Source organism: Zeugodacus cucurbitae, chromosome 4 (genome assembly GCF_028554725.1).
Source record: "Zeugodacus cucurbitae isolate PBARC_wt_2022May chromosome 4, idZeuCucr1.2, whole genome shotgun sequence".
Lineage (NCBI taxonomy): Eukaryota > Metazoa > Arthropoda > Insecta > Diptera > Tephritidae > Zeugodacus > Zeugodacus cucurbitae.
Genome location: NC_071669.1, coordinates 14,401,832 through 14,428,966, shown reverse-complemented (window position 1 = coordinate 14,428,966; position 27,135 = coordinate 14,401,832). Strand labels below are relative to the sequence as shown.

General features: G+C 34.8%; 2 protein-coding genes across 6 annotated transcripts in view; one reads left to right on the top strand and one right to left on the bottom strand.

Annotated features, from left to right (window-relative positions):
- The window catches only part of LOC105215215 (somatostatin receptor type 5-like), a 343,708-nt gene that overhangs the window by 231,928 nt on the left and 84,645 nt on the right, over positions 1–27,135 (bottom strand). The gene's annotated exons all lie outside the window — the stretch shown is intronic.
- Positions 5,526–27,135, top strand: part of LOC105215272 (somatostatin receptor type 2) — a 38,115-nt gene continuing 16,505 nt past the window's right edge. Inside the window, exon 1 of one of the 2 annotated variants that reach the window (XM_029042243.2) lies at positions 5,526–5,713. The gene's annotated coding sequence lies outside the window, so the exon portion shown is untranslated. Of the gene's footprint in view, positions 6,138–27,135 lie in introns of both variants that reach the window. The other variant, XM_011189099.3, reaches the window with a different exon arrangement.

The following is a 27,135-nucleotide window of genomic DNA, read 5'->3' as shown; positions in this document are numbered from 1 at the left end:
CTCATCGTGGCCTTCCAATGATCTAGTACCGAAGCATCAAGAACGAAGACAACAGTCTATGGGGCATATATATAATTATGTTTGTATTTGTGCTTAAATTATTTAAAATTTGATTTCATAAATATTTAAGCAACTGCAGTTCAGACAAACTCAAACTCACTTAAATACATAAAAAGCCAGTCTAGTTAACTAAAAACATGAATAGACACTAATTAATGCAGAACATAAAGATTTCCACGCAACTTAAAACACCGCAGACATGCAACAACAGCGTCACATATCCATCATATTTAAATATCCAATTAACACGGACGCGTTGCAAAACGCACCCACTCATATATGTGGCGGCATGCACTTATGCACAACGAACGCCGGCCACAAACTACAAATCGTATTAGTGTGTGGGATAATGAAAATGCTCGAAACATTTCAGACTAGAGGGACTTAAAAATTATGCACTCTACCAAATGTTATTATATGCAAATGTATATGTATTTATATTTGTGTGGATGTGTGCATTGGTGGCATGCATTGTCCAACTGCTAAATACATGTACTTTGCTGCACGCATGTCAAGTGTCGCCCACGCTGATGAATGATGAACAAGGTGGCGGCGCCAAAATGTTTCACACACTAATTTAATTAGTTTGCGGGTATTTTTAGAATTTTCGATAGAATTTATTTTTTTTTGGATTGGAAATATTAACATATTCATATATGTATGTCTAGGTTATACAGTTGCTCATATTACAGTTTCACTTTAAATTGGTTTTATATAAATTTAACCCTTAAGAAAAGTATCTGAATATATTTCTACCAATTTTATGCTTTATACAATAGCTGGTTACGAGAAAATAAAAACTTGTTTGGAGACAACCTTACTCAACAACTATAGCTGCAAACGAAATCAATTCGTCGAGAAAACCAACTTCAATTCATAATTTCCTTCGTTGAACTGGTCAGGAACCGATTAAACAAGCTCCCCACAATTTGAACTCCAAATTTAAATCCAAAACATACAAAGATAATTAGCATTAACCTCCATTGTCGACTATAAATACTAAAGAGCCAAAAGCCACTGCAGCTGGTGCTCTTTTATTTTGTATAATAATAATTGTATTATTGTTGTTCATCATATAAAAAGAAAAATATACTAAAATTGTTAGTCTGGATCTGGATCTATAGCCATTTATTCGGGATATCAGGAACATAAGACCTTTTCGAGACGATATGAGAATACTGTGCGCTAATGTGAATGCTGGGGCATTCCGATGGAAATGTAGAGATGTCTGACCCAAAGAACTTGATCATATTTCCTTCGAATGAAATAAACATCAATAAAAGAATCTAATATTTATATCAGGAATTCAACCAGTCTGAAACACATATCTCTTCTGAGTAGCATTTATTTTAGCGAAGCTATTTTCTAACACATATACTCTACAGAGAAACTCTATTTATTCCGAAGTTTAATTTTTACGACGTCCACAAAAAATTGAACTAGTTAAGATTTCGGGAACGATTAAATGTTATTCTCATCAAAATCAGACCGCTCCATGAAGTGGAGGAATATCAAAAAAAAAAAAAAAAAAAAAAAACAGTGTGAAGGCCCCCGATGTAAGGTTAAAACTATGGATAGATCTGTGCCAATGGGTGCTTTTCCAAGCAATTTCCAGACAGAAGTGTATGCAATAAACCCGTGCGCTGAGATAAATATCCAGCGCAGGTTGCCATCATGAGCTACAACCAAGCGGCTCTAAAAGCGCTTTCATCATATGAAACGAAGTGCCGCTTGGTCAGAGAGTGCGTAGATAGGCTTAACTACCTATCAACGAATAATAGAGTTCAGCTCATGTGGATGCCGGGACAAAAAGGGATATAAGGGAACGAAATTGTAGACGAGCTAACTCGTACAGCTGCTGCAACTACACCGACGAGTCCAGAACCTTTTCTGACAGTGGATCCCCATACTATCAGTTTCAGATTTAAGTACTTAATAAACCTCTAAAGAAACTAAGGATATTGGTGGGTATATACCCAGATCACTGCAGCTCAGGAAACGCCTGGACGCCATCCTGGAATTTGTCAGGGTGCTGGGACTAATAGAGTCGTTGTAGGCTTGTTGAGGGCAAAATAGACCACTGGTCGTGGTGCTCATCATCATCTATCTATCTATCTATAGAAAGAAATTATACGAGGGTATATACTAGATTCATAGTGCTATTTTTCGAAAATGACTGACAAAATAATTTTTGCTGTTTTTGAGAAACTGTTCCAACTATATCAGAAAGTACCTTTGAGATAGGAGAACAAGAATGAAAGTACATGCTTTTTTGAGGTTAGGTTAGATTATATTAGACAAGTGTACTGTCTCAAGTTTCAACGAGTTAAATCGCTAGAGACATCTAAAAACCAATGAGGTACTCTTATGTTAGGTTAGTTTAGGTCTGGCATGGTTAGGTTAGGAAGCTATATTAAGTTCAGAAGTACTTTTAATAAATGCGACAGGAGATTTTGATTTCAAGATTAAGTTAAATTGAGTTAGCCTAGGTCGGGTTGGGTTAGGTTGAGTTGAGTTAAGTGTAGATAGATTAAGTTAAAGAGCGTAAGATAAGATAACTTTAGGTTTTTATTTATATTAGAAATGTTAGGTTAGAGTATTGTACATAATTAATAAGTACACGTATGCATAGTTTTTGATTTCTTCATTAAATGAATGAAAGATGAGTGTAAGCTGATTCCAAACCAAAGAACTGTTACCAATCGGAACGATACAGATGAGTACTCGTCTAAAAACTGTTCAATACTATAGCAATTTCGCTAATTATGAATACAACAACATTTATAACAACCACAACAACACACTTATCCCACCATGAAATTATTGATACCTAATGAAAGGGTAATCCACTCTGTGCTCTCAACTGACAAACAATTGCCTAGCTACCTCATATTTAAAAGCTCTTACCACCAAAATGTAACGGAAAATTAATTAATACTAGATTCCTTTGTGTATACATTTGCGTACTCATTGATATTCACTTTAATGGTAAACAAATTAATGCTTTGGCGTAGCTGCAAATTGCTTTCGCACTCATTACGATTTTATTCCATTTATTCATTATGCAAAATTTATGCATTTATTTACGCCTAAAACGCTCAACAACTATCAATTAAAATATAATACGCGCGCGCACATACAATGTTGTTGCGCAATAACTGTTTACAACGCGCACTCATAAATGCAGAGGGAGATAGGGTGTGTCGGCGTAACCGACGTCATAACTAAAACCGATTTTATCCCACCAAAAGCCATCAATGTCAGCCATTAATTAACATTTAATACGCGCAAATAGATTTTTCATTCATTAAATGTATTTAATAATAATGATTTGTAGAAGTGTTTTGTTGAATTTTGCTCTGTGTGTGTGTGTGTTAGGAGTGTTAGGGGGTGTCTCTGTGGCTTTGCAATTATTTGCAAATTACGTATTACACTACCATAAGCAATATGCATTAGCTTGTTATTTGCGGCAGTAATTATGTGCCAAAAATTATTACCAAACGACGGGGTTTCTAAACTTTGATCGCATGGGTGGGCTGGTTAAATGGCTCAATGATTAAATGTGGGAATTTACAATTTGTAAATGTAAACTTTATGCTTTATTTGCATATTTATGTATTTTGAGAAATATTTAATAACGCCGTAAGCTACATAGTTACTAATATGTATCCAAGGACACACTGCCTCAGGCGGCTATTTCTTCATTGACGCTTTTCTTTCAAGCAAGTAGTTTTTGGAGTTCTGAATGAGGAAAACGGGAAGTAGATTCGAAAAACAGAATGGTTGCGGAAGCAGTTTAAAGTAGCCTAATTTCTCCAATCCAATTTTATCATCGTTTTCATTGATTTGAACTTGAGACACTGTGAACTCGGCGATTGATAGCTCCTGCTGCTCTCACTTAGGACAAGAATTTACGTCCAACCTGCGCTCTTGATATCTTTATGTTATTAGTAATATCAATCAACTTCACTTTAAGGTCGACTAAAATTGTTTCATATTAGATTTCGGGGTCTAAACTCTGAAAAAATTAAATTCAGTAGTAGTAGGCCAATGTGGAATCGGGAGTCTTATATCGGGAGCTCATCTATCAACTCCAGCATCAGGCTACCAGACCATTTCAAGCAGTCGGGCAATCATCAAGTTAAAAGAAGACACGCTGTTCCGAAGTTACAACTTCTTCAGAGAGGTATATATTCACACCAATAACTGAGGCTGGAAAGCAATGTCTGACCTCTTTATCAATAGCATCAAGCTATTTCGTTGTCCGACCGTTAAATTAAAGGAGTAGTGGCAACTTTTTCTTTGACTATATCTTATGTAGAGCTCTGTTATATCTTTGAATGTTTGAAAAAATCCTTCTACGAAGAAAACTGCCCAGAAAGGTAAGGATAACGAATATAGCTTGTCGAATAATAATATCTGAGCACCTAAAGTACCCCATTCAGAAGTTATTTACTCCCATACGAAGACCTACCGACTTAAATACTGTAGAAACCACCAGGGATATTATTCAAAATCCGATCTTGGTCTCCTACTTTGGAACACTAAACGACGTAGTTTTAAATATAGACGAGAGTGGTCTCAGGAATTTTGTAAATGGAGATTCGAATGATTTCGACTAATTAGAGAAGGTATCCGTATATATACTCTAGATAAGAAATCAGACAAGCTATCTGCAAATGTTGGATCCGAAGAAGGAAAACCTTGGTTTCTTATTTGCCAAATTATGCAAAATTTGGTCTGATTCGTACATTGAAAGTTCTCAACGTACCGACTCGTTTCCTGAGGAACCGACATGACTGATATGTATTATAGCCTTCCCGTTCCCACGAGAGTCGGGTTTTCTTAACCAGAACGAATAGAACTCAGTAGCATTCATCTAAATTTTTTGGGCAATACTTTCTGGTTCTATAACAATAACACCAACAATCGTAGCTGTTTAACTCGATCAGACCATTATATATATTTTTTAACGAATTTTCACTACTTGAGTGCAATGTTTAATAAAGTTACCTTGATAAGCACTTCAACACATATAAAACAAATATCTGTGTATTCCTTTCTCAAACGAGTATTTCTAATTATTTTCGGATCCACCCTTTTTTGTAGCGCATCCTTGCAGTCACCAAATACCGCCAACTTCCTTTTGCAGCCGTAAAGCTCAACACAAAGCTCCTTTAATTCATTCAACGCCGAAAAGCTCCTCAAACCCAACCAACTACATTCCAGCGCAATGAACTCACTGTTAATGTAAATATTACATAGCCATCGGCTGTTAATAACAGCATTGGCAATGCAATGTTTATTCACTGGAAGCATGGAAGTGCCACTGACACCACCAACTCCCTACGGCACCACCCACTGGAATGCGACTAACAGACGTTACTCAATGCAATGCAATCATGTGCAGCAAACTGTTAGGAGACCATTGACTGTTAAAGCCATTCGTATTGCTGTTGCTTTAGCTCGGCCGACTGTCTGGCTCGGCGCCGGTTGACAGTTGGGTGTTGCGTGACAGCAATTTGGCCAATTTGCCGGCTGCAAGATGCGTAGTCGGCAAAAGGACGTCGGTGCGTGTGAAGGTGTCCAAATTACTTTCGTTTCAGGAAAATTGTAAACACTCAAGTGTGATAGCAAAACAAACTCTCAAAAGGTAAGCGATATAGCGCCGCACAACAAGTGGTGTGCCAGCGTGCGTTCAAATGAGAGTGTTGCTTTTGAGGATTTGTGTCAGAAGTTATTTTGAAAAGTGAAAGCGAATTTCGAAAAGTGGAAGTGAAGTTGAAGTGAAGATGAAAATTTATTAAAATGATTTGTCATCAAGTGCTCGAACGGATTTGAAATACTCGAGGATGCAATGTTAATAAAATATTAAGAATCAAGGTGTTTGAACAAGTTAATTAACCAGAGACACGTTAAAATTTTCAAAATATTAAAAAAAAAAATTAAAGAAAAAAATAAAATATATCAAAAAATCCGTGAATTATAAAAAAAATTAAAGTATTTAACAATTATATTGACTTCAAGTTACAAAAACAAAATAAATTCAACGAACCAGCTACCAATTGAACGTAAGGGTAAGGTATTTTTTAAACCTTTCAAGTTTTAGTTTTTTATCAGTCTTATTTTTTATCCTTATAAATATAGACAATTTTTCCCACAAACAGTAAATATTTGGAATTTCTTTAATAAGTGTAGTCACGTAAACATATTATAACTGGCAACTTCAGCGGCTTTACGCTCTTTGATTATTGATAAGATAATGAGCGATAACTGCAGATAAATTTATCTTTATCATTTGTAATAAAATTATAATAAACTGATATTCCGAAAGCGAAACAGGAGTACAAACATTTTGATGATAATCCCGCGTCATTATGATAAATATCAAAAATAAATGACAGATAAAATGGCTTAAGTCGACTTAAGCTAAAAAGCACTTGATTTAAATAATATTTAATGACTTTAATGTCTGAGACTTAGTAATGACTTTTATATCAAACAATTTCTTAGAATCGACAAAGAAAACTACCTATGTAGATATTTAGAACAAATCAGAATGCTCAGGCTTACTTCAGTCGACTTAGGCTATTTTAATATAATTCCACAGTTGTTTATATATATGTATATCCAGTATAAATTTTGAAACCAAAGTACTTTAAATTTTCTACTAAATTATGTGCTTTTATATAAATTACATTGCGAAGGAATAGAGATTGAGATCAATTCCGGTTAGTGATGAGCGATATTGTCATTTTTAAATCACTGTGATTTTGTATTGCTTTGTGTCCAAAATTTTTTCTAATTCATCACATTTTCATATTTCTTAATTTTAACAATTTACCTGTTTTTATAATCACAATTAATGAAATCACCGTACTCACAATTATCGAAATCGCAACTAAAATTGCTACTGTGATCAATCACTGAACTACTATTGCTACAGTGATCGAATCAAAATCACTGAACTGTTGTGACCGGACCCAAATTTTTATAATGCTGTGATCAAACAAAAGCACTAAACTTCTATAGCTACTGTGATCGAATTCCAAATATTGAACTGCTGTAATCGATCTCGAATTATTGAACCGCCATTGCGATTGTAATTCACTGCTGTTTACAAAATTTGATCGCAGTTGCTATATGCAATTTTTCAGTGAAAAAATCACCGACATTGAAATATCGCTCAACACTACTACTACTAAGAAAGCAGTGGGATTTTCATTGATTCTTTCGTTAAGGAATAGTAAAGACACTTTAATCGTAATAGTAAACGATCTTTTTGTCAAGGAAAATATCGAACAAGAGAAAATTTTCATTCAAACTGTGTAGAGCTATTTTGACATCACACGCTTTCAAGAGAAAATCTATTAAGCCTTACCGTGTACAAATTCTGAATATTTCCTGGAAGCTATTCATTTTAGCTGACGTGAATTTAAATTGGTTTTACTTTTTACTATTGATAGGAAACCAAGTTCTACGTAGGAAGTAAATGTAACTGTGCACCACACTAACGACCCGATGACGTTTCGTTAGCCAAAATTGGAAAACATACGAAAAGCTCATTTGAGATATATTCATTTTGACTTTAACACTACCGGAAATTCGGATGAAGAGCTATTTCAGAAGATCTCTTGTCCTGTGTCGAACTAAATATAAAGGATTTTCCGGAGAAACCCATTCAATTAGCTAAGATTTGATAAAGAATTTAAAGACTACTATCCTTCTTAAATAAATAAATACTGATCTAGTAAAGGGATCATGTTACGAGATACAGTAGGTTCAAGGAAATTATTTCCAACTCCGATCTAAACATAGTATGTGGTAACCACTTTCATATTAGAAAATAGAGTAAGGAGATTCCACGCGCATCTCAGAAACTTCTTCAAAAAAGAGACAAAACAGATATACATATCAGAGGGTCACAATAATTCCAGATAAATGACCATGCCCGTTAACCCAAAGTTCAGTCCAAGCTGCCAAACCTTCTTTAAGACAAATTACTACAATTACTATCTCCATAGTTGAGTAGTTTGGATAAACAACTGTTATTGGGTGGATCGTGGGTGCGAAACCCAGCTGATTCTAATAACTGCTACTCTCTAGCTGATATATTTCCTAAACCAATATTAAAACAATATCTCACAAATTCATAACTTTTTTAAAGCTATATCAAAATTATAATCAATATTACCTACCCTAGCCCAGCTTTGAAGAAAGACTCCTAATTTTTTTTAAATATTATCCATTTGAACCAATCACTTATGTTTACTCAATTTTATGTAGCGGTTTTATAGCAATTTTTGGCAGGGGTTACGCACCATTAAAATGAAATTCAAGTATTTCTCAGCCAAATAATTTAGTTTTGTTTTTACGAGACTCCAAAGCCACGTACCTGTTATTTAGATGTTTTCTGTATCGATTTCAATCATAGAAAAGAGACGCGCATAAATTTGCCACATTGCACACAGGTGCTCACGGTTCAAAGTGATTTTTGATTAAAATACTCGTGCAAACAGAACGTACAGATAAAAACGAAATGATGTCTGATGATGAGTGGTGCAGCGTGAATTTGGTATCAAAATAGTGAAATGCAAAATGATGCGAGATGAGTTGGGTGGGTTTTTGTGGAGTGTTAGTGCAGTCAGGTATTACATTTCAGATGTACTGGTGTATTACCGCGGTATTATAAGGTAGAAGAGAGAGCTTTTTCTCATTTTTTCAGCGCAGAACTATTATTTGTCTGTGTTGATGGAAATCCAAAGAATTGTCGACAACCAAATAATGATCTCACATACAAACTCGCAGCTTATTGCACTGTGATGACTACTAGCTGACTTGATGAACTGCCTGCTGCAAGTGCTGATGTGCTCTTTAAGCACTTCTCTCTAGAAAGTATATAAAGGATATTCCTTAGCTTGGTTCTTGCAGCTTCCTTGCAACACTTTAGTTTAATTTTTCTCATTTTTATCATTTCTTGAAATAGTTGGCAATGTGCCAAAAAACATTTTCGACAAGTAATTTTATATCTACTTTCAATTTTATGTACTATAGAAGTATAACGGTACATACATATGTAAGTACTTTTTTGTTTCACCCAAATTCTTTTGAAAATGTCATCGAATTGCTGGAAAAAGAAATTTTTGACATTTCGTTTGCTCTGCTACCGTTGATGGCAGTGCATCAATCAACATTTGAGAAATCACTATGTTGCAAGCAACAACAACAGTAGCAGAGGTAGTAGAAAAGGCAGACACAAAGAAACACTGAAACGCTTTGAGCAGCAGTAAAAGTAAATTGTTCCAGTTGTAATCGTAGCAAGTGTAATAGAATTACAATTTTTTTATCCACTCATAGCCTTTGCGAATGAACGAGTGAGTAAGTGAGTGAGCACAAAATTGCTGGGCAAATGGAATTTTCTTTATTCAACTATGCAGTTGGAGTCCGAAACTGCGAATATACGTGAATGACTGCACTTTTCCACAGAAATTTAAATATATAGGGTGTTTGGTTTGGTGGTAGAGATTCCCGTAGAGAATAGCTGTCAAACCAACTGTCAAATTGAACATATGTATTTGACATTTATGGTCAGCATAATTGAAACAATGTGGAAGACACTCTCTAGGCTTCGTTAGTTGAGGAAAAAGTTACTCTCCACAGTGGTTTCTTATAATTTCTTTCCCCTTATCAATATTTCATGAATTTTCCTCCTTTTCATTTTGAATTCATTTCCATGATTCTTAAAAGAACACCCTTAACATACATATGGATATTCAGTTCGACCAGTTCGACGCTTGATTTGCGCATTTATTTTGAAATAAATCAAATCGCGCTTGAGTGGTTTGTGCAAGGGCAAACAGAACACCGTTGGTCGAAAAAATTGTCGCTGCATTGAGACGGGCGTATATTGCCGATGAGGTAGCAAATAAATTGTCGTATTGTCAATGAAAAAGTGGTGAAAAATACTAGAGACATTTCCACATATGTATGTATCCTGACATTTACTTTGTGTTTTATTCTGAGTCCATTATATATTGATCAACTTGAGATAAAGCCAATAAACTTCGCTTAAAATTATATATTCACTTTTTTATACTAGTTGAGATCCCTCTGAACTTGACTTAAATGAATCCGTTGGATTGAAACTATTGTTGTTGGAGCAGTAACTTAGTACTATTGATAGCCTTATGGCACTCCCTTAACTTATATATAAACGGTCCTTTGTGATAACCGAGGCCTTGCCATCTTACGACTATGTAAACCAGCTTCGGATGGTTCGGAAATCTTCATTGTTTATTTATTAGATATGCAGCCATAAACTATATGCCTTTACCATCTTCGAGGTGTTACAGACCTCCTAAAATTCAATATTTTGTCTTAATCTGGAATAATATTCCTTCAAAAATACCTCTGTAGATATTTGTAGACGGAATTTATAGCTAACGTTCCACTAACTGCAGATAACGTAAATTTTTTGGATTCTTCCTGGTCTCGGTCTCGGTTCTTTTCTATAAAATGTGAAATGAAACCAGTTGACTAGTTCTCACCAACAATCTCTGAATAAAATCGGCCACTTGGTAGATTGGTTGAGTGAGAATTGACGACTGTAAATCTTAGATCGGTTCTAAGAAATACTTCCACATTCATTTCACATCTACAAAAACCTTGGAGGACCAGAGGATAACAGAGAATATTGACGATTTTCTAAGATCATATAAGAGCCTTTATGAGCCAACTGCATTTTGTAGTCTCTTTGAGTTTATAAATAGCTCCTTTGTCCATCTATCTTCGGACTGCTTTCTCACACTGAGCATAGAATTCAATTTTCCAACTACACAACCTCCACGTCCAAGCATTCATTGACAGTTTCCTAGTAAAATTCTTGTTGAAAGTTGAGTGAAATATTAAAGGACTTCTCGGAAAATCAATGTTTTAGCCTCTAACATGTTTCGTTAGTAATTCGCTGGTAGTATCAATAGTACATACTTGTATGTACAATACTACATCAATATCAATGTGAGAAAGCATAAAAGTATTACGCAATTACTATTTACTTCTAAGCTCAAATTCATAGATTCAAATCCTTTATTCCTCTTGCTACAAACTCAGTAAATTTACAAGAATTTTTGAACAGCTACTTTCAACTACAGCTCTTTACTTTCTCTCATATGCGCTTATTCTCCATTGGACTGTTCACCTCCTTGCTCCTTGTCGTCCGAACATGAATACATTTACTGAATTTTTGGAGCAAAAACAGCATTTTCACCCTCTTTTGCACAAAATAAATTTTAGAATTCTTCCCTTCGTCCCACTGTTTATTGTCACCATATCTCTATTGTGTACTACTCACCACTCATAATTTATATGTATATATATTATTTGGTGCTGTTTGTATATAACTTTTGCTATTTAAAACTTAGCACCACATGTTTAGCTGCATTCAGGAAGCGCTTCGCGTCGTGCTCTAAATTTTCCGTGCTTTTCGCTCTTTTTATTTATAATACTATACTTTACTTATTTCCTGTCAATCCACTTGCTTTATACGCGCTTTTGTGCAATAAATTTCAATAAGGAATTTAGGGATATTGGGACAAGTAATAGGGTTTACGTGCCTGAGTGCATTGAGCTTGGTACTTTGGCGCACAGTGAAATCTCTCACAAGGGGTTCGAAAAGCTGCATTTAAGTATGCAAACAACTCAACTGAAATATTATAAGGAGTTCAAATACAAGTGTATGGTTTTAAGGAGGAGAATAAAATACGATGTTTGGGAATGTTTTTTATAGAAATATAGATGTTTTATAATATTTTAATAGAGGTACGGATACAATTAGAACCATTAAGGATCACTCTTCAATTTTATAATGTTCAACGTCGTAAGGTGTAGCCTAAATACTACGGAATCTCTGATAAACTTTAAATTCAATTATAGCATATTTCGAACTCTGCCAGTATCATCAAGCTGTTCATTCCAGTTCTCCATGTAGGATTTTAAGCAGATTTGTGTATGGACGGTTTCAATATGTATATATCAAGGCCTTTAAAAAAAATCGATGATGGAGATAAATCTACTGATCCCTAAAGACCTCTTTAAAGAGAAAACAGTTCATTTTTGTAAGATGTTCAATGATTCCGGAGTTGACACTCTTCTCAATTATGTATAGTTCTATAACTGCGTTGACGTTTACAATAGTATCCGATGTCCAAGAGAGTGGAGAGATCTCTGAGGCAAAACTTGCGATACGTGTTGACTCATTTGTGAAACAGCCAATCAATATCTGCTTTTATTCTTCATATGGTACCAAAACTTTTTTAAGGTTAATTGATGTTTGCTGTTTTCTTTAAGGTATCCTCTTTAAGCTTATATATTCCGTAGTTTTGACCACAAATTCGGAGAACCACAAAGGGTTATAAATAATAGATGTCAAGATTGAATGTTTTCAGGGGTAACCTCACTCGCGTATTTTTATACCCTGAACAGGGTATATTAAGTTTGTAACGAAGTTTGTAACACCCAGAAGGAAGCGTCGTAGGCCCTATAAAATATATATATAAATGATCAGTATGTTGAACTGAGTCGATTTAGCCATGTCCGTCTGACTGTATATATACGAACTAGTCCTTCAGTTTTTAAGATATCGTTTTGAAAGTTTGCAGATGTTATTTTCTCTTCAAGAAGCTGCTCATTTGTCGGAACTGCCGATATCGGACCACTATATTATATAGCTGCCATACAAACTGAACGATCGGAATCAAGGACTTGTATGGAAAACTTCCGCATTTTACTACATATCTTCACGAAATTTTGGTGTGAGTTATTGCTCATAAAAATAATTTAATCTCCGAAAAAATTGGTCAGATCGGTTCACTATAGAATATATGTAGCTGCCATACAAACCGAACGATCGGAATCAATGGCTTGTATGGCAAATTTTCGCAATTGACGTGGTATCTTCACGAAATTTGATGGATTACTGCTTAAAGTAATAATATAATCTCCGAAGAAATCGTTCAGATCGGTTAACTATATAACCTTAATGTTTCTAGCAAACAACCCAACTAAAAATAATTAGTAAAATGTTTTCTTTTTTTTCCTTATTTTTTCTTACGTCTTTAGATTTGCTTAAACACATAGTTACTAAAAGAAATGCACCTGTGAAGGGTATATTAGCTTCGGTACAGCCGAAGTTTACGTTTTTTCTTGTTTAATTCTAATCTCGTTCAAGCCAAAATGTTAAAATATGGCAAAAAGTATTAAAGATAAATATGAAAATTTACTTTTCGGACAATACCTACCAATTATATTAAACAGAAGGAGAAGACCGTTGAAGAGAATCGTAAACTGTATATAAAAGCCCCTCTTACCAGCTTTTGTTCTTAACCGCGAACTTCTTATTGGTAATCGATAGGTATAAGAGCGTACCATATACCTGTTGAACTCTTATCTCTTTCCTTACCCTCATATCTTTTCACAAATAATTACTAATTAATGAGGTCCTACGCCATATATGTGTAGCATCATCTTGTTTACAACTTGCAAAGCATTCTTCAAGTAATAATCTCCGACATTTTACTACTCACACAAAAGCTACCAATCTCCTTCTTATCACACAGTAAATTAAACACATATTAATTACACGCTTTCCATTTCATTAACAACCGAATGCGTTTGCCCATTTCGCCGTCTGCCAACAATGCGGGTTTTACGCATTCATCACACCATACAATGAACGCGGGTCTCATTAATAAAGCATTTACGAGTTAAAGAAGCAATGAATGTGAGTCTCCAGCGCGGAGAAAAGGCAACTCGCCAATACATAAAACGCACTTCAATTAGATAAATGCGCAAATAATCACTCATTCCTCAAGCATAATCCCAGCTAGTCGAGTAATAAACACTTCACAGCAGACAAAAACAATAGAAAGTGGAGGTTTAATACAAAAAAGAAAGGGGAGGGTGGGTGTAGTCCGAGGAAATGTATGCAAAAAAGTGTCGTTTTGAGTGTGATTTATTAGAATGCGATTGTTATTTGTTTGCCATTTGGACGATTCATTTGTTAGTTTATCAAAATGCCCCCTTGCTTTGTTCTCCAAAGCTTTTAATTGTAATCTAATCGCAATTTTTTATGCATTTTGATTTATTATATATATGTCTATATATATATATACCGACATTTGCATTTAGCTTTCAATCCGTTTGTCACTGCTGTTGGCAGCATTATAACAGCTAGCCTTTGTCGTTTATAATTGCAGTCAAATGAGCTCATTGATTTGCCTATCAGCCACATATTAAAAGGCATTCACATACACTCCCCACTCAAACACTCGCCCATTTACCCCCCAGTTGGCAAGCAAACTGACAGCAGCGTTATAAATACGCGCATTATACTCATGGATAACTGCTTTGAGTACAGTTATCTTTATCATATCTGTCTGTATGTACTCGTATTCACATATTTATGAGTGTGCGTGTGGGCGTTATTGACAGCCACATTTGAAGAAGGCCAAATGTGCTAAAAGATTATGGCGATAACCGCAGTGGCTAATTTTTATGCCAAATGTAATAAAATGTCAGCAGAGAATTGATTGGTTGGCTGCTGTACACTTAGAAAAACGAAAGGCATTTCGTTTTTTGAGTACTTTTTGATTGAAGTGAAGTTAACATTTTGGTAAAAAGGTTCAGATTTTTGTATTTTATATGCTCAGAATTTTATGTATTCAAGTCTCAGGTATATAAATATTTTTGTAACGGATATGCAATCATATTGATTAGACCTCTAGGGTATCCTGTTGAAAATCAACGAAAATATTGATACTTGTAAAAGTTACGTATACGCCGAGGCGAACAACTAGTGAAATTCTGTCAAAGTACTTTATACGACCGTTTGGAAAGTTATTACACGATTTCACTCATTTTTGGCACAGAGATATATTATTAGAAGAAAACTATTCCCTTTGAATATTCTATTCTAAATATCTGAGAGATTTACCTATATTTTCAGTAAAAAATGTGTTGGAAGTTCTGAGCTCCTCATCTTCGATGTATGGGACTTATGGTCGATTAAATACATATAAATACAATATTTGTTCAAAGTTCTGTTCCGATAGCTTCAATAGTGCTTGCTTACTTTATATATTGTAAAGTTAACAATTCAGATCGAACAACAAAGTTCTGGTATATGGGAAGTAGGTGTGGTTGTAAACCGATTTGGCCTGTTTCCATAACATATCATTGGAAAGCCAGGAATATGTTATTAACCGCATTTCATTGGAATTGTTCAGAGATATGGTTTTTGATCTATAAGCGGGCGAAGATACACTCATTTAAATTTTGTATAGCATTTTAAGTGCAGCTCTTCTGTACCATCTTGATATTAAAATTTAAGGTTTCTGGTGGTTTTCCTTGCTATAGCTTTAGTAGTTAACGAGATATGTACAAAAAACTTAATAGGGGTGGATTCACGCACACGTCTACAAAAAAATTACAGCCAAATATGGCCCATCCTAGTACGATCCTTTGTACCAAATTTTACTTTCATAGCTTAATTTATGGCTCTTTATAGGTTTTCCGTTATAGCCATTTTGTGGGCGTGGCAGTGGTTCGATTTCGATCGTCTCGATCATCGAACACAACCTTCTTATGTACCAAGTTTCAACAAGATATCTCAATTTTTACTCAATTTTCAGCATGCACGGACGGATGGACAGACGGACGGACAGACAGGCATCCTGATCAATTTGGTATATATAACCCTATATCTGACTCTTTTAGTTTTAGGACTTACAACAAACCGTTAGGTGGACAAAACTATTATACTCTTTTAGCAACTTTTTGCTAGAGTACAAAAATCTTCACCTAATTGTCGATAATGAGTCTTTAAATCATTGCAAATCTACATATGCGATAGATATCAGTTGTTGATAATTCTTTTGGTGGCTTAATGCAAAAGTTCGCCTATGTTTCGACCTTGGACTTATAAAAATTTAGCTAGTCCTCCCCGAAGTTCAAAGAAAGTCTGTTAATGTGTCGAATTTCCTAGAATGATCATAATCGATTTTATATGCACCAATACATATAGACGACATTTTCTCTTAACCTGAAAACTGATGGATTTGATATTGAATTTCCTTTTCAATGAATCATAAAATATAGACAGTATCAGAGTATTAAAATATAAATTTGAGGATCCAAAAACGTATACGCTTTAAAAATTAAAATATCAAAATTGAATTCAGCAGTTATTAGAATGAATGCCAGTTGAAGTCAAATATAAGGATGGCATTACATGAATTCGAGTTTCCACGCACAATTTCTCCCCAACCTTATTTGTGGACTTTCTGAGATATGTAAAATTATATATTATTTCAAATTAATTACTCTCATAAAAGCCAAAATGAGCCATGCAATTTAGTAGACTGCAAATAATCTGCTAATAATTACAGAAGCGAATACACAGGTTTAATGACATCTGGGACTACAACAAGATGAATTAGGAATGATGATATGCTTTACGACTTTAATTCAAAGCTATTTTAGGCAAGTTGCGTATGAAAATGCGAAAAAGTGATATTGCAAACGTCACTAAAACCAGCTGTCTCTGTATGAAAGTATATACAATACCACATATCATTTCAGCAGCTGTTGAGCTGCCCAGCTGCATGACCATTAAGTCAATCGCATCCCATCAGTTATGTCACTACTGTCTGCTGACTACTGAAGGGGTTTCTGTATTGCTTTTGCTATTACTTTCGCTAATTTGTTTTTGTTATTTTTGTTGTTATGTGTACGCTTTTTTTCTTTCACACTACTCATATTCCCGTTGTACTCATTAGCGCCGGACAGCAGATGTTTAATTTGATCATTAATCATAGCGACATCCAGCAAGCCAGCCGGCAAAGCAACCGCTGAGCACGCTTCGTCGTCATGGTCACACCACAAATGGTATTATGATAACAATAACAATAACACCGCAACCGACATGTTGCATTGTTGGTATGTGATTACTGTTCACAGTTACCAATGTAAACAAATAAGTTAGTATGTAAATGATTAGTCTGCCGCAGCTCAGTGTCGAAGGCGAGCAATTAACATTGTTGTCACCAAGTTTTTGCGATACTGTATACTTGCAGAAACTATGTTATTTATTATTCTTTTATATACATTACACTTTTCTTTTCATTAATTTTTTTTTTTTTTGCCACCAACTTTCACTTCCGCTCATATTTCTCTTGTCGACAGTACAGCTAGTTATCCATTAGTTCTGTTTTGTTACAAAGTTTATCAGTTGGCCGACGACTAATTGCAACTACGGTTACTCGAAGGAATACAGTAACAGATTACAACAACAGTCTGTCACCTTCTGTAACCGCAAGGGAGACCAGAGTGGTGAGCGGTCAATCTACAATGAAGCCAAGTAAGTCTGATGTTATAGGTGAATGCAATCTTCTGGCTTGTAATAATTGCTTATTTTATACATAAAATCTCATAAAAGTAGAGTGTTAGAGTTTTGCGCCATATGACACTCAAATTTCTAGATAACTTACACCTATCTCTTTCTCTCTATATTTATATCTCTCTCTATCTTATTTTCTCTCTATATATTAATAATATAATACATTTCTCCTTCTCTAAATATCTCTCTCAGGAGGCATATTTTTTACTCTTTTCCAATCTCTATGAGTGGAAAATACATGATACTTTCGGAATAAGATATCTTGATCTATATCTCTTTCTCTCTATATTTATGCCTCTCTCTATCTCATTTTCTCTCTATTTACATTTCTCCCTCTATATATATATATCTCTCTCCTGAGGCGTATTTCTTAATCCTTTCCAATCTCTATGTAGTCTAAGATGTTTCGTTTCATCGTTAGAGTAGAAGAATATCTATAAGGAATAAGAGTTCTTGAAATAATTAAAAATCCAGACCAAATTCGATATGGTTTTCCTCATCTTCCTATATGAACTGATAGATAAGCTAATATGCAGCTTAATAGAAATCGAAATAGATCAAGAATGCACTTCGAATACCAAAATAGTAATGATATTTAATCATAGTCATACCCAAGTCTTCCAACGCCAACATCCCTAGCTACTCTGGTATATATTTTTCACCTTAAAGCCATCCTAAAAACATTTTCCTAAAAGGGGAGTTAGAGGGGAATAGTCTCACAAAAAACTGTAATCCTATGATGGTGTGTGCTCTCACTGAGCTTTAATAACACTTCGACCCACAAGTCCTTTATTATTTCAATAAATGTAAATAAATATATTTTATTTCGAAAGATATCCTCCAAAAGATCTGAAAATCATCTCAAACTTTTTTTGGTAAGCATTATTTGAATCTCTATACTCTCTCTAAAAAGAAACGAAGACGAAGCTCTCTTAGACAAAAAAATTGAGATGGTTACAAACCAAATCTCTTCGAAGACCACATAACCCGACTACTTAAGAACTGTATGCTGATATCCTCGATTGTACACGAATTCAGCCACATCTTTCTTTTTAAGTCTTACATTGACGTTGTGAATTTCCACTTTCTCCACCACAAAAGAGCCTATAAAAGTATATTTTAACTATTTTCAACACTTTCTCACTCCATTTGTTTCTCTACTACTTACTTATACTTTTATCTGACCTTTGTTCAGCCACAACCTTTAACACCTACCAGCATTATTAACCAAACAAATTGATAATGCCATAAGTTAACTTAGAGAAATGCAAAAAGGTACCAAGATGGATTGAACGCAGCTGACCATGGTACGCACAAGAAAAGTTTCTATCTAATTATGTACTCGTAAATAGCAAGCACATGGCAAACTAATGGCAAATAATCAATTTTATATGTAACCAAATGCTCTGCTCCTAATTGTAACTCATTAACAATATTGCACAATGCGCAAGATGAGGCAACTCGTAGAGGCTAGGCGGAGTTGTAAGTAACAATAAATAACGGTTATTTATTATTTAAGGTCACTGATGGTGATTAAAGGCCGCGAATTGGAGATGCTTAATCATGTAGCATGATATATGAACTGATGTTGCACGCAATCAGGTACAAATAGTTGAGCAACGAGGTAGAAAATAAAACTGTAGAAGATTCTAAACGTAATAACCCGTTTGATATTGAACGAAGTATTAATGAATTAATGAGTATAATTAATATCATCCGTTGTACAAAATCCATGACTCTCTCTCATAACAAAGTTTAAAATGCCTCCTCAATTTTGAAAAATATCTCTAAATGATTTGTTGAGTTGCACAATTTGAAGTTACTGAGTTCTCTTTCAGTTCAGTTAAGCTCATGGTATTCTCCCACTTTATTCCTTGCCTATATATACTTATACCCAGTCTTACAATGGGCTGAAAGACTGAGCTCATAGTGCTCACTTTTATTTGTATCGATCCATTAAACGACCTCTACCTTTCTCTCTCCCCATAATGTTTCCTCTGTAACTCTCTCAGTGGAGGGAAACCGGATCAGATATCTGCTCTCTGTCTATCTCTACCTCTCTCTCTCCCCATAACGTTTCCTCGGTAACTCTCTCAGTTGAGGGAAACCGGATCAGATATCTCGTTAGATTGTCTCGAATGACAAAATCTACAAAAGTCTGTTATGCACATTTTACATAGTTCTCTGATCAATGTATGGCCCAAAAGGTTACGGCCGGTCAAACTCGATATCCTAATATTGGAGATTGAAGTCAAAAATTATTGACTGGAGAGTTTGGATCTCTTAAGATCAATTGATAATACTGATTGTGAATCGGTTCTTAGGTCCCTTCTAATGATCCGAATTCCGACAAGTTGTACGGCTTCTCAAGACAAATATCGAAATCTCCAACTAGTCTAGAATCTAGTATTCACTTTCTCCTCAAACAGATGTCCTTCCTCCGGCATTACTACTTAAATATTCGAATTCTTTAGGGAATACCTTAGGCTGTTCGTTCAAGTAAAGCGCCACAAAGAAATCTTATTTATAACGAAAACCAACAACAACACACATACTAATGAGAATAAACACAAAGATAATTGAAAACGACACCAACAGCAAACAAAAACAAGCAACAATAACAACATGCAACAAAACGAACCGAAACCACCAACGTGACAGGAAGTCAGCTGAGAATTTAAGCGAGTGAGTAGTGAAGGACATCAACGTAGCTTTAAGTTAAAAAGGAAGGAAATGTTGTAGGCGCAAGAATAAATTGTAAAAGCGAATGTTAATGAAGACATAAGCGAAAGCTGAATGGAGATGTCAAAGTAAAGGCAGCAAATATGAAGTGAGAGAAGAGCGTAAAGAGAGAGAGAGAGAGAGTAGAGTAGGCGGCAAAGCATTTGAAGGCAAACAGTCAACATAAAAGCAACAACTAAGCAGCGACCTTGTTGGGAGCAAGGCTGTGCGTGACATTGTTGTTGATTTTTCTTCTTTTTCTTAAGTTCTCATAAGTTGTAGTTAGGCGAAAGATTGCTGGCTCAACGAGTTCAACAGCCCTGAAAGTTGTGGAGGGTATAAATTAAAACTTTGCGCATATAGAGCAATCAATGACTTCCTGTGACAGAGAGCAACGTGTGGCGATGCTGTTGTTGCCACTGATAGTATTGTTGCGACGCATTGAATGAACTTTAAGTTTAGTAGACGCCCTTACGCCTAAAAGTCAACTATGCTTTATGACTGACAGCTGTTTTGGGAGTGTTGGGATGAATGTAGTGCAACAAAAATTTAATATATGTAGTTCAGACATTACAAACGCATGTCTGGAGTGGCACATATGCTTTTCTAGAGTGTATCTCAAAAGGTGGTAACTACAACTAGTTGGTTAAAGTACTTGTGTTTACCTCTGTTTAGATTACAAAAACTATATATCTTGACTTTATAGCCTCTTACTTGCTCTACGCATACGAACATTCCATGAATTACATTACTCTTCATTGTATTTTACTCACGTGCTCTCTTTACGGCATGCGGCATGCCACAATGTCTACCGTCTGCTGTCTGCCGTTCCACACCGCTCGTTGCCAAAGCCAATGTCTTCAACTTGGTTCAACCATAAATTTGTCTGCGTCTACTTGACTTTTTGCCTTTTCCTTCCTTCAATTGCTGTTCTCGCTTTTGTTCGACTGCTTCGCTTCATTGGCGGCCTTTAAGCCGCCTAGCGCTACTCATGCAGAAGAAAATATATATCTTTTTTGATATCTGCTTTTCCAGTCATTTTCTTGCTTTAATATGCTAGTGCTTGTTCATTGGCAGCTTTCACCAAACACTGCGAAAAGTTTTTCGGAAGTTTTTTTCCCACACAATTCTGTTTCTTTTTCTCCGCCTCTGGTGTTTGGTAAATGCACAGACATGACCTGCTTTCAAATTTTCATATTAAAATATTTATAACTTTAATATTTTGTAATCGACATAAGGCGGCGAGCAAAATGAATTATGTGCGCAAAATATAACCAACAACGCAATGTAGCTGAAGTGCGTAGGCATAAACATTCAATGTTCTCGCGTTGCCATAAAATATTATACTCAAGCGCTTTCATGCTCACAACAATCTAGTAAATGTAGCAGATGAGCTATTAGTTGGGTATTAAGAAGTTTCTGCTCTTTTTTAATATTTTAAGTAGTTTGTACGTCATTCAGCTGATGCTTTTAGTGGGGAGAATATCGAAAATGATGGCGTGTATAAAAATAACTAGCTCTCCTCCTCCTACAATCATTTGTTACCAGCATAATTTATAACCTTTCGAACTGGAAAAAAGTTATAAATCACTTTGCTAATTTTATTTGCTAAATATTGAAGACCCTGTAAGAACTGTCAAATAATCATAATTTCTTCCATTAAAACATAAAATTGTTAGAAAATAATTTTTTTTTTAATTTTGAGAGTAATGCGCTCACTTTTCTTATTATTTTTGATACCTGTCATCTCATCTTCCATTTTCCCCAACGAAGAACATATAAAATTTGTTTATTTTTTAAGTTAATTACCACTGACATACTATGCATTTTCTAGGGAAATACATTTTAGGTCTTTAATAATCATCGAAATGATATTGTTAACAAGAATTTAAAAATTAATTAATCGAGGCCTACTTCTAGCAGTGTCTAAAATTAGAATCTCGAGATATGTTGCCTACTTTTAGGGCTAGAATTAAAAAAATTAGGTAAAAAATTTAGAAGCGATCACCCATTGGAATGGGTATTATAGTTCTAAACAAACTTCCAAATAAAGATTAAGTTTCATAATTTCAAAGAAAGGCCTTCGGATTATAAGTACTATAGTAGGATTGAACGAGAAATTAAAAAAAAAACCTCATCGATGAGCAGAATTATTACTCAGTTAGCGATTAATTTTAAACTAATATGCTAAATTGCGGTGAACGAGGACAACACAAAATATCTCCTGTCATCAAACAAACAGTCAGCGCATTCGCATTTTGGTTCCCACATCACTGTTGACAGTCATAACTGTGAAGTTGTAGATAATTTCGTATACCTGGGCACCAGCATCAACACCGATAATAATTTCAGCATTGAAATTCAACGCAGTATCACTCTTGCCAACAGGTGCTACTATGGACTGAGTAGGCAATTGAAAAGTAAAGTCCTCTATCGACGAACAAAAACTAAACTCTACAAGTCCCTCATCATTCCCGTCCTACTTTATGGTGCAGAAGCGTGGATGATGTCAACATCTGGTGAGACAGGACAGGACAGACAGCACTAAGAGTTTTCGAGAGAAAGGTTTTGCGGAACATTTATGGTCCCTTAAACATTGCCAACGGCAAATAAAAAATGGATGGTGAACTGTATGTGTTGTTCGACGACTTAGACATAATCCAGCGAATAAAACGACAGCGACTGCGCTGGCTACGTCATGTTGATCGAATGGACTAAAGTGATCCAGCTCTGAAAGTGTTCGATGCAGTATCCGCTGGTGGAAACCGAGGAAGAGGGAGGCCTCCACTCCGATGGAAGGACCGGTGGAGAAGGACATTTACCAATTGGCGCCAAACTGCCAAAAGGATAGATGCGTGGCGCGCTGTTCTGGACTCGGCTATAACTGCGTAAGCGGTATCTATGACAGTCAAGAAGAGGAAGAAGAAGAATATGCTAAAGAAACCCGTTTAATGCAAAAAAACTGAAGAGGTGAATAAATGAGAGTTCCATGGGCATCCACTTACTCTGCGAAAAAGTAAAAATTTGCTGACTCAAGCGAGAACTCGCTCTCATCTGTATCGCAATAGATGTGGACTCTTATTAAGTAATATACTTCGTGGATAAGGTTCTAGCAAAAGTACAAAGTAGCTGACACACATGAGAACTCGGCCTCATCTGTCTGGAGTATAGTTATCGCAAGATATGTGGACTTTGACTAAGAAATATACTTCCTGTATAAGGTTATATTTCTTCAGACTCGCCCTCATCTATCTAGCGTATAGCTATTGCAAGTGATGTGGACTTTGATTAAGAAATATAGTTCCTGGATAAGATTATAGTTTCTTCGGACTCGTCCTCAACTGTTTGGAAAGTATTTCTTATAAAAGGAGGAAACTGTCGATAATATTTAAAGAGACAAAGCTCTTTAGTTTAGAAGGAGTTCAGAGAAATGATTAGTACTTATAAACTTAGCGATGTTATTTAAAAACTATCGTATGAAAACAGGGTGCGTCCTCTCATCCGAGCAGATCATTTGAAAATTTCTTAGATCAAAATACCCTTCAGGTAATAGAGCGTTTATGGTCTGTATCCACTGCTATGACTAATTTAAAGAAATCACTTAACGTAATTTTGAAATTCTGTAACCATCCTTTCCTTTAACCATTCACCAACTGAATACTGGAAACATTCCTCTTAAAGTCGCCAATTGTGTATGTCCATCTTCAATACAACAATATATAAAAATAAAGTCTGAATAATGTCCATGGACAGAAAACTCAATTTTAAACTTTTTAGCATACCTTTAGGATGCAAATTTTATCAAATGCAAATTTGCACTATTTATAAAAGTTTTAATCTTTTCAAACATGTTCACATGATGTGAATAAATAGAATTAAAATCTCATATAGTTAGCCGCAATTTAAAAAAGCTTTGTAAAACTTTTGCGCTTATCAGCTTATGCTAACAACCGCAAAACTGCTTTAATATTTAATTAGAGCACTTATTTGAAAATTATTTTTTTATACGCCCATTTCCGTTGACTTACTGAGACGCTGCTTTAAAGAGATAAATGTATTATCTCTCGCTCCGCTATTTTTATTTACTCATTCACTAGCCGGCGCTACAACTATACTACCTTTTGTATGTTTGTGTGGCGCATAAAAGTATGCACTAATCCTATAAACAGTTACAGTTTATTAAATTTGTTAGCTGTTTTCATAGCAAGCGACAAAAACACAATTTTCTGCTCTCTTTGTTTTTCAGTTTTTTTTTTTTGTTTTTGTTTCTTCCGTCGGCTTTTGTGGCTTGCTATGATCGTCTGCCAAACACACACCAATAGACAGCCTAGATAATTTATCTTATTTTCCGACGCTTAACTGCTATCTTCTCGCACTAAGACTCGCTTTGTATGTGCGTTGTGTTTGTTTCTTGTGGTAGGCGCACATAAAGGCAGGCGATAATGTGTAAAAGCTAAATAAAATTAAAGCTAAACACAACAGGCTGTCAAGCTCTTGTGCTAGTCGTTTCGTATACAGCCAACGGCATGAGCCAGCAAAATATTGTGGAATAAACATATTTTTCATACTATCTGCTGATTTTACTATGTGTAGAAATGTGTATGTATGTTTTGGTACGCCGCTTGAGTGGATTTTAAAATCAACCACAGGCTTGCCATCTCTTTTGCTTGGGGATTTATCATTTTTAATGTCATTCTAGCTGGTCTACATAAATATAACTGAATTGTGACTTGCAGAAATTATTTTATGCTTCTTTTGTATGTACAGGGTGGGGCATATTCTAAACCAATTAACGGGTTCCGAGATTTAGAGTAGCTTTTGAAACCTTTATACAGCAAAATTCTAATCTACACTTGACACCGAAATAACGCTCCGAAAAGGTACCGATTCAGTTTAAAAAAAAAGTTCTAGGTCTAGTTTCTATTCCTCGGGGGTTTACTAAGTAATCTTTATGTATTTTAAAGACAGAGAATTCGTCCATAGTCCATGGAATTGATATTTCCGAACCTAAACTGGACACTGTTTGCACCAAACCATCATTGAAACATATTTTTCAAATAAAATGAAACTCTCAATAATAGTCTATATTGGTGGATATTTCTTGACATTTGAGGACGAACTAAGTCGACAGATTGGACCCTTCGACTTTTTTTACTGGTGTTATTCTTCAACACTATACCTTCCGAGATTATTCAAAAATAATGGTATTTTACTTTGGCTTCATTAATAATTTGTTTTCCTAAATAAATCAGAAAAAAAGAAAAAAATAAAATTCGAAAAGAATTTTTCAAATGTTTCATATTTTTCTTTTTAAAATTTATTTTTTTGTGATCTTTATTTCATGTCTAATAAGCAAAAAGTTGACACACCCGGTATATTTTCATTCAATCTCACATTTATACTCACTAATTCCTCTTCACTGCTTAGTAGTATTCTCATAGTCTTACTTTGCTTTTGCTTTGAATGCCTACGCAATTTCCATTAAAATCTTCTCATTCATTCTGCAATTGAAGCACTTTTGGCTTTTCACTGTTGAAGATTAAATTTTTGTAGTACTCAGTTGCATTGTTCGTTGACTCTTTTGCTCGAATGAATATTTTCATTTCGGTTTTAAATCCGATTTACTTTGCCTTTTTGGTGAATTTCTTCTTAAAAAGTATTACTATTTTAATATTTTTATTTGTGATATTAATTTCTTTATTTGAGAATCAAAATATATTTCCAAAAATTTATAAAATATCAAAAATATAGTATAGGTTAAGGGCTACAAAATCTGGCATGAACACGTACATGCAAAATCCATTATTATTTGTGAATTTAATACAAAACCACCAGCTTTGAAATAAATCTACGCACACACATCCGCTTAAATGATAGATATTCAAAGAACCCTACATTTGTAGTATAGAAAAATTAACCAACACACACACACAAAACCCTGTAAAGCCATAAAAACTGCAGGCAGAGAAAACGATTTTCGTCAAATTTTATTTACATTGATTAGTTTAGCTACTGAACTGGCAATTAATCGGTTTATTGAAGGTTATCATCACATGAAATGTATCAATGAATTTCTATTCGTTGGAAAAATGTGGCAAATTGGAATTTCGAATTTGCAATTTTAAATTAAAGTAGCTAAAACACACAGTTAGGCATTGATATGAAATTCAAATACACTTATTTGGCTTTATTTTAATCTTTCAATTTAATTTTATCATTTGGCAATTTCAATCAAATATCCTAAATGTATGTTTGAATTATCAATTTTCAGGCTAAGTAACTTGAGGAAGGAAACAATTTTGAGGTGCCTACTTTTAGGAGTGGCGGCTAATAATACAAAGGTTTATATTAGTAGATGTTGAGCTATGAATTAAAAGATTGAGAAATTATAAAGAGAAATATAATTTTATTAATAAATGTTGCCTACCTTTAGGATCGACGGGAAAAGTATAATAGTATTTAAATAGTTTTAAGCTTAAATCTGTACTAAATTGGTATCATAATATTTAATCAAGAATATAGCAAATAAATTCTTTAGTAACGCTACCGAGCTTTGATAAATAAATTTAGACGGAAGAATTGAGTCTTACAATTTACTGAGAGGAAAAATATATAGATAATTTCAAGGAAATGGCAAAAGTTGGGATTAAAATTTCTGAACTTACTTATTGAATTACTTAATGCAGTGATGGACAAATTCTTCATAAAATTATTGAAATTTTTTACCAATATATTAATCTAAAATCTAAAACCACTGCCACATACTTAGTCACTGTCTGTTTAATTATATACCGAAACATTTAATTTAAACTTGGCAAAACTTTTCAGCCGCTAATTCGTATACATTTCCCAAGTCTACCGAATTGTGTGCGGCCATTAATTTTCATTTGTACACCAGCCAA